The sequence below is a fragment of the Gracilinanus agilis genome, chromosome 1 (assembly GCF_016433145.1).
Source record: "Gracilinanus agilis isolate LMUSP501 chromosome 1, AgileGrace, whole genome shotgun sequence".
In the NCBI taxonomy this organism is placed as follows: Eukaryota; Metazoa; Chordata; class Mammalia; order Didelphimorphia; family Didelphidae; genus Gracilinanus; species Gracilinanus agilis.
The window spans coordinates 757,319,127-757,338,058 of NC_058130.1; positions in this window are offsets into that span (position 1 = coordinate 757,319,127).

The following is an 18,932-nucleotide window of genomic DNA, read 5'->3' on the forward strand; positions in this document are numbered from 1 at the left end:
AGAGAGAGAGAGAGAGAGAGAGAGAGAGAGAGAGAGAGAGAGAGAGAGAGAGAGAGAGAGATTGAACACAGAGATGGTTGGTTAAGATGGTTTACAGTACACCTAGCATAGTTGCTAGCATATATAATCACTTGTATCTGACTCATTCAGATTTTATCTGATCATCTCCATCTCTTCTCATACAATGATACTCAAATCTACATCATAATTGCTATTGGAATGTATATGACAGTCTTCTGTAGAACAGAAAGATGATTTTCATGGGTACACATTTCAAATGAGGAGATAGAATTAGGGTCATCTCAGCTCCTCCCTTATTACAATATCATGGAGAGATGGAATTATTGAACATGTGCATTGCCTTCTTAGGCAGGCTATCTGTCATGTATTCAAGGTTAAAAAATGAGGCAATAAAAATGGAGTTCCCCAGCAGATAGCTGACTCTGCATAGAATCTCTGACAACTTCTCAGGACTCTTGGAAAGGATGGCCACCAACAAAAGTACTGGCCCAGGAGTTATTTGGATAGTGCAAAGCCAAAGTGAAATGTAATGAGGTTGTAATAATAGTTATAAATTAAGTTAGTGAATTATTTTAAGGGTTTTCTTTGGACTGGAACTTAGGTGCTTAATAAATATTTATTGACTGACTGATTGTTCTATTCATATATATTTATCAAACTCTCCTTTGAGAGTGCTCTATGCTTAGCCTTCCATTAGTGTGTAGTAATAAATTGCCTGTCCTATACTTGACTCCTATTGTATATTGAGTATCTTTTTTTTACTACTTTCATTCCGAGGAAACACTAGATGTGAGCCATAAGCTGTGCTATAAGTAAAATTGTCTCTTAGGCATGGGAAGGAGGAGTTAACAAGCAGGGGAGCATAAGAACAATCTTCTCATTGGAGATCAGACTCCTGAAGACAGAAGCTAATCCAAACTGAGAGTCTGAGCACAGAATAGGGAATAGATATAGCATCCCAGACTCTTTGGCTCTTCACAACAAGTTCTTCTAGATTAGAATCCTATTATCCAATGACTATAAGTTGTAGAAAAGATTCTGACCTTCATTGGTTGAAAAAGGTTTCCTAGCAGAGTAATGCTGCTATCATTGAGATTATAGATTCATTTCTATCTTTGTTTATTTACCTTCTTATATTTTATATAGTAAGCATATATTATTTTATATGTACTTATATATGTGTGTAATGATTATCTGACATATATGTAGACATGTAGATCTTATTAGCTGGGCTGATGAAATTCTTTTTTAAAATTTTTATGTATTCATTTGATTAATTTATAATATTTTTCCATGGTTACATGATTCATGTTCTTTCCCTCCCCTTTTCCCTCCCCCCTCCCATAGCCAATGAACAATCCCATTGGTGTTTTACATGTCTCATTGATCAAAACCCATTTCCATATTATTAATATTTATAATAGAGTTATCATTTAGTCTACATCCCCAATCATATCCCCATCAAACCATATGACTGAGCAAATGTTTTTCTTCTGTGTTTCTGCTCCCACAGTTCTTTCTCTGGATGTGGATAGTTTTCTTTCTCCTAAGTCCCTCAGAATTGTCCTGGGCCATTGCATTGCTACTAGTCCATTACATTTGATTGTGCCACAGTGTATCCATCTCTGTGTATAATGTTCTCCTGGTTCTGCTCCTTTCACTCTGCATCACTTCCTGGAAGTCGTTCCAGTTCACATGGAATTCCTCCAGTTCATCATTCCTTTCAGCACAATAGTATTCCATCACCAACAGATACATAATTTGTTTAGTCATTCCCCAATCGAAAGGCGTCCCCTCATTTTCCAATTTTTTTGGCACCACAAAGAGCGCAGCTATAAATATTTTTGTACACATTTTTGATGAAAGTCTTCATGTGGAACACTTGGAAGAGTTGTGATGACTTGTAAGGGAAGGGTCCTCAGAGAGACTGTGGAGCATGTGTAGACGTTTGGTAATTGATTCTAGTTGGCTAACCAGATATGGATGTACTCAGAAGACCTGAGACTTGTATCATCTCTCTTGCCTTAATTCTTTAGACTTCTATATCCCAGTATTCTGCCTCGTTTGCCTGTAACATCTCGTGAGAGACAATATTGTAAGAATAGAAGTCACGGGACCTTCTGCCCTCTGAGGCCTTGTGGTCCCAAGAAACAAGCCTTGGTCCTCTGCCTCCATATTCGTTCTCTTCCATTCTAAATTTAATGAGTGGAACCTCTGTGACATTTCTGAGTTCAAAAGATCTGGAAGACACCTTGGTCTTCCAATGATCCAGACTATGGATTCTGGATTAAAGCTTTAAGACTTTTGGGACTCCCACACAATGGTGGCTGAAACAAAGACTCATCTGGCCAAGATGTGTTTGAACATGAACTTTGTAGAACAAATACTATGTAGGAATTGAGCTAAATTGAGTTTACTGCCTCTCTAGATCAAGATGGCATGAGCCCAAGTATTGGGGGGAAATGTCATCATATCTTTGAAATGAATATCCCTTTATAAAAATGAATTGAGTGGCTAAATGAACCTGGGAGGTTTGTCTTTGACCCTTACCCATGGGAGCAGGGAACCGCAGTCACTGAGGGGCTTAAGCCAATGGCAAGAGGGAAGAGAGTTCCGCCAAATCCTTCAGGGTACTTTGGAAGCCCAAGAGGCAGAGGTAGCAATCTGTCTCTGAGAAAGTGGGCCAGAGCATATATGTACAATGTACCCTGTTCCATGCCCCGTAGTAAGGAAAGGAACAGGTCATAGAGCGAGGACATAGGGGGAAATTGGCAGCCTAGATAGAACTATCAAGCTAATGTCAGGAGTGTGCCCATCTACATTTTTGTCTTTGTATACTCAGTGCCAGCCATGTAATTAGTGCTTCCTAAATGCTTGTTGATTGATTGAATGAAGACTTAATCAACCTCCTTTGAACAGAACACTTAGCCGAAATATCTTTAATGTACTTAATTCTCTAGAGAAAACAGAATTGGCAGCTGGATCTTTAGACAGAGTCCATGACAGCCAAGCAAGCTAAGAATGAGATTGTCTTTTTTGTTAACCAGATAAAAGGAGGTGTCCCTTTTGTTTACTAAACCGGACTGAAAAAGGGAATTTTTAAAAGGAGTAATTGGTTTTTAAAGGTGTCTTCTCTAAGACTATGTGCCTAATCAACACCACACCAAGCTTTTGTTTAATCATTCTAAAAACCCTAACCTAAGCCAGGTACTTTTGTTTTTACCACAGATAGAGAACTTCTTTGTTTCACAATAACTACAAAATGTAAGTTATGTTGCTTGAGAAAAGAGGTCTTTTTTCATTTACCAAGTGGAGCCAGCTGAATTCTCTCTCTGTCTCTCTCTCTCTCTCTCTGTCTCTCTCTCTCTCTCTCTCTTTCTCTCTCTTCTCTCTCTTTCTCTCTCTCTCTCTCTCTCTCTCTTTCTCTGTCTCTGTCTCTGACTCTCTCTCTCTGTGTGTCTCTCTCTTTCTTTCACTCTCTCTGTCACTGTCTCTGTCTCTCTCTCCGTTTTTTGTTTTTTAAAGGCAACTGGGTTTGTGACTTGAGTCACGTAGCTAGGAAGTATCTGAGCTCAGATATGAGCCCCAAACCTTTTGTCTCTAGATCTGGCTTTCAATCCACTGAGCCATCTAGTTGCTGCTGGAATCTCTCTTTAAGCAGATGCATATATAACAGATACAAGCAATGTTCAAAATAAAGAAATCTGGGCTATTCATCTGAGGTGAAGATCCATCTTCAACTGTAGGAAATTAGAGCTGGAGATCTTACCCTACCCATCCTGTGGCAACATCTTTAGATGTTCACTAGTGTATTTTATAGACTAAAAGTCTTATTTATTATTTTTATTTCTATTAATCATAAATTAATATAATATATTTGAAGTGAGGTAAACTAAATCATTGACCAGAAAGCTTGTTTTTCTCTGGGGAAAAGTAGAAATCAGAAATGAGCTTTCCTGTGAAGGTCAGTCAGCTCAAAACAACACAGTCAGGATGGATGAGAAAGTAACTCCCTTTACTACCTCACAGTCCAGGATAAAATACACGATGGAAAGTCCTGGATCCCACGCTAATAACCAAAATAGCTTCTGGATGTTAAAGTTTGCTTACTTCATCAAGGCTATGTCTCATTTATGAACATTTGCTTTGTATCTGTGCCCTATAAAAACTGCATTGAAATTTTAGTCCAGTGTAGCCTTCATTAGGAAACTGCTCTGGCCAGTAGGTACAATTATAATTAAATATTGGCTCCATTAATCGGAACTTCTGGGTGTCCGAACTCATTTTATGAAGTGCACTACCTCACATTATAGTAATAATATAATAAAAACAATATATTAATTCTAAATTAATATACCATAGTAATAATATAATAAACACAACATATTAATTATAATTTAATATAATTTATAAACACAATAGAATATTAATTTAATTTATGAGTTATTATTTATATTAATTTATAATTCTAGGTATTATTTATTTTATAGATTAATTAACATCAGTGATTAACAAGACAAAAATTTCAAAGTACGTTAAGAAAACACGTTATAAAATTTGGTGACGAATTTTGGTAACATTTGATAAGAAGTAATAAATTCTAGCCAAGGTCAAAGTAACCTTTCTTGACAATAATACTCTGAGGAGGCCACAGTGAGTATAAATCTTCACAGGTTCGGACAACACCTGGACATACCGAGATCATTTTCCTATGACCTCATCAGGCCAGCTGTCCACTCACTATTCCAAATGAGCACAGCTTATTTCCGGAGGTTTTTATCCTCCAGCAGAAGCTCTTAATCTAATTAGTTGCTACAATATTCTAATACTCCAAACTGTATCCTTTCTAATACTGGGGTTAATATTCTCTTATTATAATTGATATCTTCCACACAGTTTAATAACTGGGTCTAACTCTTAAAAATCACACTTGCAGTTACCTAGCTAAAGGATTACATGTGATCACTTGGTTTATGATCAGTAATATAAAAACAATAAAGGCAGTAAAGGTAAAAAAAAAGTCCAAAAAAGGCAATAAAAATGTCTTTTAGCAGATGTATAGATAACAAATACATAATATAATAATATTGTAACAGATACAAAAACGTATCACTGATAGATTGGTCTTTTTAACCCAAGAGCCTAGAAAAGAGTAAAAATACATAGAGTTCTTAATAAATACTTGTGGATTGATTTGTTAGCTTGCTATTCCCTCCAGTGATTATCCGACTTTACTTACCAATTTTACCTTTGCTAGATAAGGACCCTTCCCCTTTTTTTTAAATTTGGCAACTTTTATTTAATTAATTAATTAGGAATATTTTTCTATGGTTACATGATTCATGTTCTTTCCTTCCCCTCCTCCCACCCGCCTCCCAGAGCCGACATGCAATTCCACTGGGTTTTACATGTGTCATTGATCAAGATCTATTTCCATATTATTGATATTTACACTAGGCTGATCGTTTAGAGTCAATATCCCCGATCACATCCCCATCGACCCATGTGATCAAGCAGTTGTTTTTCTTCTGTGTTTCTGCTCCCACAGTTCGGAAAGGACTCTTTCTTGATCAACTCAAACAATCAGAACCAAATGTATAAACAGGGTCTGTATACCTCCTTGAATTTATCAAAGCCATTTAATGAGAGCCTTGATCAGGCTCTAAGGAACTTGGATAAAAGGGAGAAGCTATCTCAGACCAAGAGGGTTTGGAAGAAGAGAGGAAGGACTGCTATTGGCCCCTTTGGAGAAGAAGACTCAAGCTGGTGCCACCAGTTTATCCATCTACTCAAAAACTAAGAGAAATCCCCCCAAAATGTCTGCTTTTTTCCACAACCTCTTCTCTCTAAGTCTATCTATCCACAGACATTATAATATGAATTGTTATTTCATTACCCAAACATTTCCAGCAACCTAAGTTTTTCTTCAGCTATAAAGAGGTCATGGATTAACTAGAGATAAATATAAATGTAAATTAAAGAGCCCAAACAATTTCTGTCTAAATGTTAAGAGCTGTCCTAACTGGGAGTAATTGGGGTTAAGTGACTTGCCCAGGGTCACGCTGCTAGGAAGTGTCTAAGGCCATATTTGAACCCATGTCTTCCCAACTCCAGGCCTGGTTCTCTTATCCATTGTGCTACCTACCTCCAATGTCCTTCTTAAATTCTGGTGCCCAGAACTCAACTCACTACTACAGATTCTGACGACCACAGAAAACAGTGAGACTTTCTTTTCCTTATTCCAGGAAGCTATTCTCCTTTCATCTATAGCTCGATGTAGATTTTAAAATTAATATTCAATATCTCCAATGTATATTTATAAAAATTTCTTAATATTTAACTAGAGAGCTGGAGAAAGCAGGGAGCGCTCACCAAACCCCACTCATGTGGAAGAGAGATCAAGCGAGGTGTTCCCCAAAATTTATATACAATCACGTAAAAGACGCAAGTAAACAGAAAGGAAAAAGGGAATCTTGGGGCGAGGGAAGAAACCTGGGAGATGAAGTCTAATTTCCACTTACGCATCACAATCATATTAGTTTCTTTTGGCTGCTATATTGCCCTGCTCACTCATATGGAGCCTGTTTTTTTGGACAAATTATTCTCTAACTCTGCCTACCCGTCCGGTATGTGCGAAGTTGATTTTTTTTAAATTAAGTAAATGATTTTACATTCAATTTTAGCTTTTTAAAAAATTCATTCTAAATCTAGTCTAACTTATAAACTCTTTTCAAATCGTGACCATCATTCAACGTATATACCTGACCTCTGTCTTTTTGAAATATACAAATTTGATGAATACACCCTCTTTAGTGTTGTGTTGTTTCAGATTTCAGTCTTTTTTTTTATTTTTATTTTTTAAGAAGATTGGACATTTTATTTTTTTATTTTTTTATAGGCAATGGGTGTTCAAGTGACTTGCCCAGGGTCACACAGCTGGGAAGTGTCTGAGGCTAGATTTGAACCCAGGACCTCCCGCCTCTGGGCCTGGCTCTCTATCCACTGAGCCACCCAGCTGCCCCCCACAATTACATTTAGAGTATAACCACAGACCAGTTCTAACCCATTCGACTGTGTTATCCTCTATTCCATATTTCTCCATCTTCTCTGCAAGAAGAGTATGAGATACTCCATCAAAAGCTTTGCTGAAATTTAAGTAAACAACATCTTCAGCATCCCTCTCGTCTACTAGCTTTAGCCATCCTGTTAAAAAATAAGGAAGTGAGGTTAGGCAGAAACCATCTGTGCCTGATATAATCATTCCTGCTGGCTCTTTGTAATCACTTCTTCCTCTAGAAATAGCTTTTCACTCTCTCTTTAATGATTTGTTCTAATATTTCCCTGGAACGAACGGAACAGAACGGAAGACAAAGATCGCTGCTTTCTATTCTCTTTCTATTCTATTCTCTTGGGGTTTTTTGTTTTTTTGTATTTTTTTTTCACAATCTTTCAGATATTACTGAAAGTGTCTCAGTGATCACATCTACCTAAAGATATACTTCATCTGGGTCAAGGACTTGAATCCATCAAGGACAGCAAATTATTCTTATTATTTCCTGACTTATCTTAGCTATGAATTCTCTGTTAGTCATTTTTGCTTTATCATTTCTAGTACAAGAGTCATTGTCCTTGGCAGGGAAACAGAAGCAAACCAAGAGCTCAATTTAGGCTGCTAAGGGGCACAGTGGATAGAGTTGTGGAGTCGAGAAGACCCAAGTTCAAATACAACCTCAGATTACTTATTAGCTAAGAGGCTCTAGATAAGTTACTCTGTCCCTCAGTTTCCTTTTCTAAGAAATGAGGGTAATAATATGAGAATAATATGAGAAAATATTTGTAGAGGAATATGTTATAATAATACATAAATAATATGAGAAAATATTTGTAGAGTATATAATGTTATAATAATATGTAAATAACATGAGAAAATATTTGTAAGGTGCTTTGTAATCATTAACTCTCTTATCATCAACTCAAATCTCTATCTTCAAAATTAACAGTCATTTTTCAACTGTCAGATCCAAAAGTCTTTTTGCAGTCCTCGACTTTCTTGAATTTTCTGTGGCATTAGATACGCCTTTTTTAAAAATTTAAATTAAATTAAATTAAATCATGAAAATATTAATTTAAATTAATTTAATTTTAAATTAAAATTGTTATTTTCAGTTTCAAATTCTCTCCTTCCCTTTATCGCCTTCCCCACTCATTGAGAAGGGGAGAAATGTGATGCCCATTATGTGTTTGAAGTCATGGCACTAGACCCTCTTAACTAAACCTTTTTCCTAGATATCTCCTCCCTAGGTTTTTGGGATACCTCTCCCTTCTAGATTTCCTCCTACCTATTGGCTGATCCACCTTAGTTTCCTTTGTTGGATCATCATTCGCCATGAGGTGTATCCCTGAACTCTGTCTTCTGTATCTACATACCCTCTTTTGGTGATACCATTAGCTTCCATTGGTTCATCTATCATCTTTATGCCGATGACTCTTAGATCCATGTGTCTAGTCTTAGTTTCTTTCCTGAAATGGTCCCAGATGACCACCTGCCTATTGGACGTTCCTAAGTAGATGACTATTGATCATCTCAAACTCAAAATGTCCAAAACGGAAGAACCATAATTTCTCCCCCTCCCCGGTGCCAACTCTCAACTCTTCTAAACTTTTCTCCCCCCTTTACCACCTGCCCTATCCCTTCTCAGCCCAGAAGAGTAGCCCCATTGCCAAGGGCCATCATGCTTCACTTTTGCCTCATAACACTACCCCCTAGGCCTAGAGACTGAACAATAAAATCCCATCTCACTTACCCAGAAATGGGATGGCCTTGTAGCTTTTGAGCTTGAAGAGAAGCATCACACCAGAGAAGATATGTGCAAATACGAAAAAAAAAAAATTGAGGATAATACTAGCACCTACCTCCCAGGTTGTTGTGATAAAATGAGATAATATTTATAAAGTGCTTTGCAAATCTTATAAAGTTACTACTAACTTAGTTAGCATTATTTACTGAGGAGGAGGTGAGGAATAAGATCAAAGAACTTACTATTTCACATAAGTAGAATGAGAAAAAATAATATACAAAAAATAGAAAAAGAGGTAGAAACAGTGGAAATATCATGAATTTCACTCATCTCAATGAAAGAAGACTTGAACACCCATCACACAGTTTGTTTTAGAACTATATTAAGATAGGTAGCTCAGTGGATAGTACACCAGGTGGAGAGGAGAGGAGAGGAGAGGAGAGAGAGAGAGAGAGAGAGAGAGAGAGAGAGAGAGAGAGAGCACAATGTAAAAACAAATGGAGAAAGGGAAAGAGGAGAGAGGTGTTTAAGGGGGAAAGTGGAATTGAGGAAGGAATAAATACAAATAATTGTAGTCTCAGAAGCTTGGTTGTAGATGGAAGAGTAAAAAGAGAAATAAAATGTAGGAACAAGAGGTTGGAGTCTGATCTTGGTGAAGAGGAATAGAGGAAGAGCCTGTAATTATGGATAATAAGGTGAATCATACTCCTCTTTCTCCACAAAATGTGGAGGAAAATAATGAAAGGATATAATGAAGTGAAACATCCCATTAACAAGTATAACCATGAAACTAGATGGGAAGAACTGACTCATAAAATGGAGGAGGGTAGTTGAATGGGATAGAAAGTAGAATCCATCAATAATGTTGCTTTTAAGAACAGACTTTCCAGGTTATATTTCTGACTCGGCTTCACAGGCCTTTCTCTACCATGCTATAAAAAGCTCTCTACTTAGGAAGTTCACCCCTCTTGTTGGAAGTTCCCTAGTTTTGAAGCCAAGGCCTTTTGATTGGCTAGTTCTTCCTAGTCCCTCCATTTTAAGGAACTCTGCCAGGCTAATTATGTCTTCATTCCTTTCCTGCTGACTCATTTCCATAGGACTTTCTACCCTTTGGGGGAAGGGAGAGTCCTCCACCTTCAACCCTTCTCCTTTTCTGCTCCCTTTTATGAGTTTCTTTTTCCCATCAGGATGTCAGATGCTTTTTGAGGTCTGGAATTCTCTTTCTGATTGTATTTATATTACCAAGCATTTAGCACAGTGCCTGGGATGGGGTAAGCATGTAATAAATACTTATCAACTTGATTACAAAAAAAACACACTTCAAAGAAAGAATCACACAAGAGTTAAAAATAAGTAGATGAAGCAAAACTTCAAGTTAGGAGTAGAAATCATGATCCCTGATGTGAGGCAACAGAAAAAATACACTTGGTTAAAAGAGATAAGCAGGAAATTATAACATGTTTGAAGGCACCATAAATAATAAAATAACAACAGAACTATTTAATATAAATGTACCATGCCATAACATCAAATACTTTAAGGGAAATTTTATCAAATTACTAGGAGAAAGAGATAGCAAAACTATAAAAGATAATCTAATCAAAGAACTAGACAATAATGAGACAGCATTGACTATTGTATATCTAACTTTGGCTATATCCCAGGATACTTGGGATATAGCCAAAGCAATCCTTCAGGGAAAATTTATATCACTAAACCCAATTATCAGCAGAAGAGAAAGAGTAGGTCAATGAACTGAGCAGACAACTTTAAAGAATAAAAAAGCAACAAATCAGAAAACACAGCTAAATACAAATATACAAATTTTGGAAAACATAGATAAGCAAGATTAAAAACCAAAAAAAGAACCAATATACATATATGTACATATGTATATATGTATATATAAACTATTGACTCTGATTTTTAAAAAGAGATGAAAACCAAATTGCCAAAAACAAAAATGAAAGAAGTCAATTCAAAACAAATGAAAAGAAAATAAAAGAAATTATTAGAAACTATTTTGTTCAAGTATTTGCTAACAAAATTGATAAGAAATGAAATGGATGAGTATTTATGAAAATGTGAAAAAAGATTCGTAGAACAATAAACAGAATTTAAACAACCCAATTTTTTTTTAAACTCTTACCTTCAATCTTGGAATCAATACATAGTATTGAATTGATTCCAAGGCAGGAGAGCAGTAAGGGCTACGTGCTTGAGGTTAAGTGACTTGCCCAGGGTTACACAACTAGGAAGCATTCTGAGTCTAAATTCAAACCCAGAACCCTCCATCTCTAGGCCTGGCTCTTAATCCACTGAGTCACCTAACTGCCCCATAACCCAATCTTCAAAAAAAAAAAAAAATTGAAACAGCTAAACCTCAGGATCAGACTGATTTACAAATAAATTCTATTAATCATTCAAAATTCAATTAATTCGGGGCAGCTGGGTAGCTCAGTGGATTGAGAGCCAGGCCTAGAGACGGGAGGTCCTGGGTTCAAATTTGACCTCAGACACTTCCCAGCTGTGTGACCCTGGGTAAGTCACTTGACCCCCATTGCTCACCCTTACCACTCTTCCACCAAGGAACTAATACACAGAAGTTAAGGGTTTAAAAAAAAATTCAATTAATTCAAATATTGCACAAATTGTTTGCAAAAATAGAGAAGTATCCAAATTTATAGAACAAGAAATTGAGAATTTAAATAACCCAATCTTCAAAAAAGAAATTGAGGGGCAGCTGGGTAGCTCAATGGAGTGAGAGTCAGGCCTAGAGACAGGAGGTCCTAGGTTCAAACCCGGCCTCAGCCACTTCCCAGCTATGTGACCCTGGGCAAGTCACTTGACCCCCATTGTCCACCCTTACCAATCTTCCACCTACGAGACAATACACCGAAGTACAAGGGTAAAAAAAAAAAAGAAATTGAACTAGCTAAAAAGGAACTTCTGATAAAAAACACATATTCTTATTTACAAATAAATCCTATTGAGTATTCAAAGTTCAATTAATTCAAATATTATATAAATTATTTTTAAAAATAAAGAAAAATGGAATCCTATCAAACTCCTTTTATGAGACAAAGATGGTCCTGAAATTTAAATGTGGGAGAAATGAAGCAAAGAAAAAACTTTAAACTAACATTTCTAATATTTAGTAATATTTTAAAAATAATGTATATTTGGTATTTAATAAAATATTAAGTGTCACCCTCAAAAAACACAGAACCACTAAAGTAATTAGAAAGAACAAAGTCTTTAATCAGGACAAGGAAGACAATGCTCTAACTTGTCCCTACATAGAGTCAAGCTCTAGATTCCACAGAAAGACAAAGCTCTGGGACTCTGGGAACAATGTCACCAAGAAAAGGCAAGGGGAAAGGAGATTTTTCCAAGGAGCTGAACAACTTGGGGTTTTATATACCTTCTGGGAAATAAAGGACAGGAAGGACAGTGAACTGGTTTATAATGGAGGCAGGGGCAGAAGGATTCCAGTCAGGGGCTGGACTATCTGGGCGAAGCCTAGATACAATGAGAGAAACTTCTAAAACAAGAGCACTTAAGATTTGATTATATCTACTAATTCTATCTAAGCTGAGATCTTTGGGTACTTCAAGGTTTATTTTTTAGTCTAGGACGAGGGTCAATCTGGGATTTCCCTTGAGGCAAGTTCCCAAGGGACAAAGGCAAACTTGGTGGGCTTCCATTGTGTAATTAGAATTTGCTCCCCAGAACTCTCTCTCCCAGCATTCCATGTTCCTTACCTGCTAACATAGGGAGGACATAAGTTTTGTGTAGAACCCACCCCTCGCTCTCTTTTCTCCAGATCTTGGTTTATGTAGGTGAGGTGAGATGAAAGGCAGGGAATTTTACTCAGGTGTTTTTTACTCAGATTTTTATTTTTGTTCTTGCCTCAAGGGAAATCCCAGGCTGACCCTCTTGATTAAAAAATAAATCTTAAAGTACCCAATGATCTCAGCTTAGATAGAATTAGTATATAATCAAATCTTAAGCACTCTTTTGTCTTAAAAGTTTCTACAATCTTATCTAGGCTTCTCTCAGATAGTCTAGCCCTTGGCTGGAATCCTTCTGCCCCATCTCCATTGTCCTTGTTCTTTATTTCCCTGAAGGTATAGAAGAGCCCAAGTTCTTCAACTCATCAGAAAAATCCCCTTTCAATGAGATTTTTCTCCCAGAGACAGTGTTCTCAGAGTCTCCGAGCTTGGCTCTGGGTAGTATCTACCTCTTGACTCTGTGTAGTGAATGATCAGAGCATGGCTTTCCTTGTCCTGATTAAAAACTCATTCTTTCTAACTTCTTTGGTGGTTTTGTGTTTTTCAAGGTTGACAGTAGTAACATAATATTTAATAAACAAAATTACTAGGGTAAGAAATCACTATCTGAGCAAATAGTGCTGGAAAAAATGAGTGCAATCTGGTTGAAATTAGGTTTAGGCCAGCATATCATACCATCTGCTACAATGATCTCCAAAAGGGTACATGATTTAGATATAAAAAATTATTTTCCAAACAAACAAAAGAAGTAGGGAAGGAAGTATCTTTCTTATTATCTATAGACAAGAGTTCTTAACCAAATAGCAGAGAGGATCACAGAAGATAAAACTGATGATTTTTATTACATAAAATAGAAAAACATTTTCTCAGAAAAAAATAGGGAGAATTGGAGGGAAATGACTGGAACATTTTTTTTTTGCTGCATATTTCTCTGATAAATATAAATATTTCTGTTATAAAGATCGGATATCTAAGCTATATTGGGAGTTGATGCAAACAGACAAGAATAAGTAAGGGATATTTTGAGGGATAAGGAGACCAATTATCTCAAAATACAGTTATCAAAATATTAAATGAACAAATTCCCAGAAATCACATTAAGAATCTTTTTTATACTACTGGTTTGGTGTATACAGATATAAGCCAGTATGATATAGAACCCAGTTCCTGCTTGTTCAATTATCTTCTCTATGCAAACAATTCCCAGATTTATATATCCATCCCTAACCTCTCTTCTGAGTTCTTTGTTGAATCACTAGCTTATTTTTTTTTTCCGTATCTCACATTGGATATGCTCCTGTAGGCACCTTAATTTTTAGGCACATTTAAATTTTTAACAACAAATTTCCACATAAGTTTTCCAAAGTTATATGATCCATAATGTCTATTTGCCTTTTAAAGCCTTTCAGAACCTGTCCCTTCTCTACCTTTCCAGCGTCTCTTTGTTATATTCCTTCTACCCATTCTACAATCCATTGACACTGGCTGGTTTGCTCTTCTTCCCACAGGACACTCTATCTCTGGATCCTGTGAATTCTCTTTGATCTTCCCCCATTCTTGGAATGCTCTCCCTCCTAGCTTTTTTGGCCTCAAGACTAATCTCAAACATCTTTCCTTCTCCAGGAGGTCTTTTCCAGTTACCACCTTCCCCTCCTGCAATAATACTAAAAAAAGAAAATAAAGAGTATCAGTGATACATCTTTTAAAATATATAATAAAGAAGCACAGAAATTGAAAGCAAGATACATATGGGGCAGTTTTGGAACTAGTAATCAGAATTCATTAAACACACATTTTAATAAGTAATAGAGATTCATATACAATCCTCTCTGTTCTTTTTTACATATAGACATATTTACATTTGTCAGCCAATAAAAATTTATTAAGCATCTTCTATGTACCAGGCACTGTGCTAAGCCCTGGGGATACAAATAGATGCAAAAGGCAGTCTTTGATCTTAAATAACTTTGTTGATATTTGTCAACCTCAAAATAACAACAAAAGAAATTATTTCAAAAGGAAAATGGCTCAAATGTGAATATTTCCCCTGTAGCCTGTCTTTCCACTATAAGACAACAAAAGGGATTCTTCTTTCTGGCAGAGATACATCCTTTTTTTTTCCCACAAAGATGCATCTGGGCACCATTCCCAAATTAGCCAATTATACAAACAAGAATTGTTATAATTCTTGATCAGGAAGTTCACCCTCATGTCTAACCTAATAATATCAAGTATTTACTGTATATTTAACTCTGAATTCTGAAAAGTATGTTACTTCATTGTCTCTGATTCTGATAACAGTTAGCATGGTGGTTATAGGGAAAGGCAGCTTGGTTCAGCCGATAAAGGACTGCACTTACAGTGAAGAATTGTCATTCTAATCCCTCTTCAAACATTTTCTAGCTGGTTGATTCTTGGCAAAGCATTTAATTTTTCTTTGCGTCTGTTTTCTCATCTGTAACATGAAGATGTTAGACTTTATGATCTCCAAGGTCTTTTCTGCCTCTAGATCTATAATCCTAAAAAATACTGGTATACTATACTATAGTCCTTATACTAGAATCCTTAGAAAATACTGGTAAAAGAATTACGATCTTTATTTTATGGATGGAGAAACTGAGAGTGGTTAAATGACTTGTTCAGGGTCACCCCTCTAATGGGGGCTGTAAGCCAAGACTTGGATCTATGCCTTTCCTGATTCTAAATCCAGGGCTCTAACCACTCTAATAAGTCTTTTAACCTAATTATAGCTAGTTGAGTTGCTGGTCAAGTGCTCTCTCTTGCTAGAAGGAAACTGCTATGAAAACTGAGAAGTAAGCCAGGTATCATTTTCCCTTAAGTTGAGCCCAAACCTGCCTTACTGTAACATTCATCCATTGGTTCTAATTCTGCATGAAGCCCAGCAGGACAGGCTGAATCCTTCTTCTCCATGGAAGCTCTTTGAAGTGAAAACAACCAAACTGTAGAAGAAAGACCAGTTATCTTGGTCTCTGTGGTAGGTGAGTGGGAAAGGGAACCTGGGAAAGGCAGTATGGTACAGTGGAGAGAGAGATGGCCTCAGTGTCAGGAAGACCTGGCTTTAAGACCCTAACCAAGTCACTTTTTAAAAAAACAAACAAAATCACAGGACCAGGAGAAATCTTTTCAATTGGTTGCTTATTTGGAATTTGGGTGCCTTTCTTTCTTTTTTAAAAAAAACTCTTACTTAAAAAAAAAAAAAACACAACAAAACTCTTATCTTATTAGTACCAATTCTAAGACAGAAGAGTGGCAAGGGCTAGGCATCTGGGGTTAAGTGACTTGCCCAGGGTCATACAGGTAGTGAATGTCTGAGATAGAGAGTCAGGAAGACTCAAAGTCCAGAGCTCCATCCACTAGGCTATCTACCAGGCTTCCTAAACTAAAGGATTCATCATGGTCATAGCATCAGAGGCCAGATTTTACATCCATTCTTCCAACTTCAAACCCAGTTCCTTTTCCACCACGCCATGCTGTGCTGCCTCCAACTGTCAGCCAAGATGTATTATGATTGCATTCCTCGCTATAATTCCGCTGTCTTAAGATTTCCTTGTTCTAAATATCACCCAGAGCTTTCCCACCCCTGTACCTTACTTCACTGTTTTGTTTCCTTTGGGAATTTCAAATAACATTATGGGTCGATCAGGCTTTGGGGTTTGTTCAGGGAGCTAATATTTATAACATTATTTACATGGAAAAAAATGCTTTCTGAAGTTCAGACAATCTCCTTCTTCCAAGACACATTTTTGGAACATGGCTCACTTGTAAGTTGGGGACAGTCTGTTCTGAGAACCAACTGTGGGCAGAGAGCACCAGGGATATTAAAAAAAAAAAAAAAAAAAAAAAAAAAACACCAAGAAAAAAACAAGGAAGAAAGAAAAAGAAAGAAATAGTGGAGTGGATAATTCCCTGGATAGATTCAGATTCTGAAAACCTGAGTTCCAGTTCAAGCTTTTGTTACTTCCTGTCTGACCTCCTGCAAATAGCTTTCATTTTCTCTTGTAAAATGAGGACATTGACCTATTAGATAAGCTCTAAAGTCCTTCCCAGTTCTAAATCTATGCTCCCCTGATCCTAAGTCACTTAATTAATTTACAGTCTATTTGATGAGATAGATTGGGTGAAAGCAGAAAGTGAAATGAATTTAAAACCTCAAGGCCTGGTTCATTTACATCTCAGAAGGCACAGAATAATAGGAATGTATTTTGATTATAACTTTATATCATATCCTTAAAAGTATATGAAGCACTGAGTTAATGTTCTTCATCAAAGAAATTTATGAATAAAGAAGATGATGGGCTAGACACATCTTCTGCTAGTGGCAGTGGGTTGAGCACAGGGCCTGAAGTCAGGAAGACTCATCTTCATGAGTTTTAATCTGGCTCAGACACTCGATAGCTGTGTGACCCTGGACAAGTCATTTTACCCTTTTGCCTCAGTTTCCTCATCTGTCAGATGTGCTAGAGAAGGAAATGACAAACCACTGCAGTTATTTCTGCCAAGAAAATTCTAAATGGGATCCTGCAGAGGCTGAAATGACTGAATACAGGGTAGAAAAAGTTGTTTTTGGAGTCAGATGACCTGGCTTCAAATGTTAGCACAGTGCTTGCTGCTAAGTCAATAAGCCAAATTAATAAACATTTATTAAGCATCTACTGTATGCCAGATCCTGTGCCAAGCATCAAGGGTACAAAGAAAGGCAAGAATCAGTCTCTGGTCTCAAAGAATTCAGTCTAATAGGGCAGCTGATATACAATCAAATTATGTACAATCAAGCTGTATAGAGAATAAACTGGAGGAAGACATTGAGGGGAGATTAAGGAGAAATGGGAAGAGCCTTTTCCTGAAGATAAGATGTTAACTGAGACTTGAAGATTGCCAGAGAAACTAGGAGGGGCACATGAGGAGGGAGAGTTTTAGGCATGGAGGACGGCCAGTCAAAATGCCCAGATTTGGAAGAGGGACTGTGATGTGGGAGAAAGAGCAGGTAGGCCAGTTTGAACTATGGAGTATGGGAGTAAAGCTTAAGAATGGAAAGGTAGAGGAGGGATTTACACACTAAAAAGAGGATTTTATTTTATACTAGAGATAATAGGGAGCCAGTGGGAGTTTTATTAAGGTCTGACAGTTCTAACTTTCTAATTCTATCTATAGATTCTATAATCTACAGATTCTTTTTCTCTCTCTTATTCCTACCCACATCTCTCTCTATATCTTTGCATCCACTCACCTATCCATCTACCCATGAATCTATTTACTTTTATGCATCTATTTCTCTCTTTTATACCTACCCACATATCTATTTCTCTCTGCCTCCACTCAACTATCCATCTACCTACCCATCCCTCTACATCTCTCTCTCTCTTTCTCTCTCTCCCCATCCATCCATCCATCCATCCATCCATCCATCCATCCATCCATCCATCTATCTATCTATCTATCTATCTATCTATCTATCTATCTATCTATCTATCTATCTATCTATCTATCTAATAATTTAAAGAGGAATTTATAATTTATCCTAGAGATAATAGGAAGCCAGGGGAATATATTGAGTTGGGAGCCAAATAGATGTCCACAAAAGTTTGCTGAATTGAACAATTTCTCACAGTAACAACAACAATAAAACTTCCAAGGTCTGGTAGCAACATTTTGTTGTTCAGTAGTTTTTCAGTCTTGCCCAACTCTTTCTTACCCTATTTGGGTTCTTTTTGGCAAAGATCCTGGAGTGGTTTGCCATTTTCTTCTCCAGCTCATTTTACAGATAAGGAAAGTGAGGCAAACAGGGATTAGCAACATTATTTGCTAACAATAACAAATATCAATAATAAAATTTCTATGGTCCACCAGCAATATTATTAAGTAATATTATAGTCTATTAGCAACATTATTAGTAAATAATCGTAATAACAATAATATAACTTCCAGGGTCCGTTAGCAATATTCTTGGTCAATAATAATACTAACAATAACAACTTCAGGGTTCATTAGCTACATTATTAGCATTAATAAGCCTTCCCTCAAGGACCTATGAGAAAGAATGCTGTCCACATTTAGAGAAAGAACTGTTGGAGTAGCAGTGCAGAAGAAAACAGATCATTTATCACTTGTTTATATTGGCTTATGATTTGGGGTTTTGGTTTTAAAAGATGACTCTATGACAAAAATTAATAACATGGAAAGGTTTTGAGTGAACCCAGTGGAATTGCTTGTCAACTACGGGAGAGGGGAGAGAGGTATGAATCATGTAACCTTGGAAAACTCATGTGTAATCCGTTGCTGGAATAAAATAAAGAAAAAG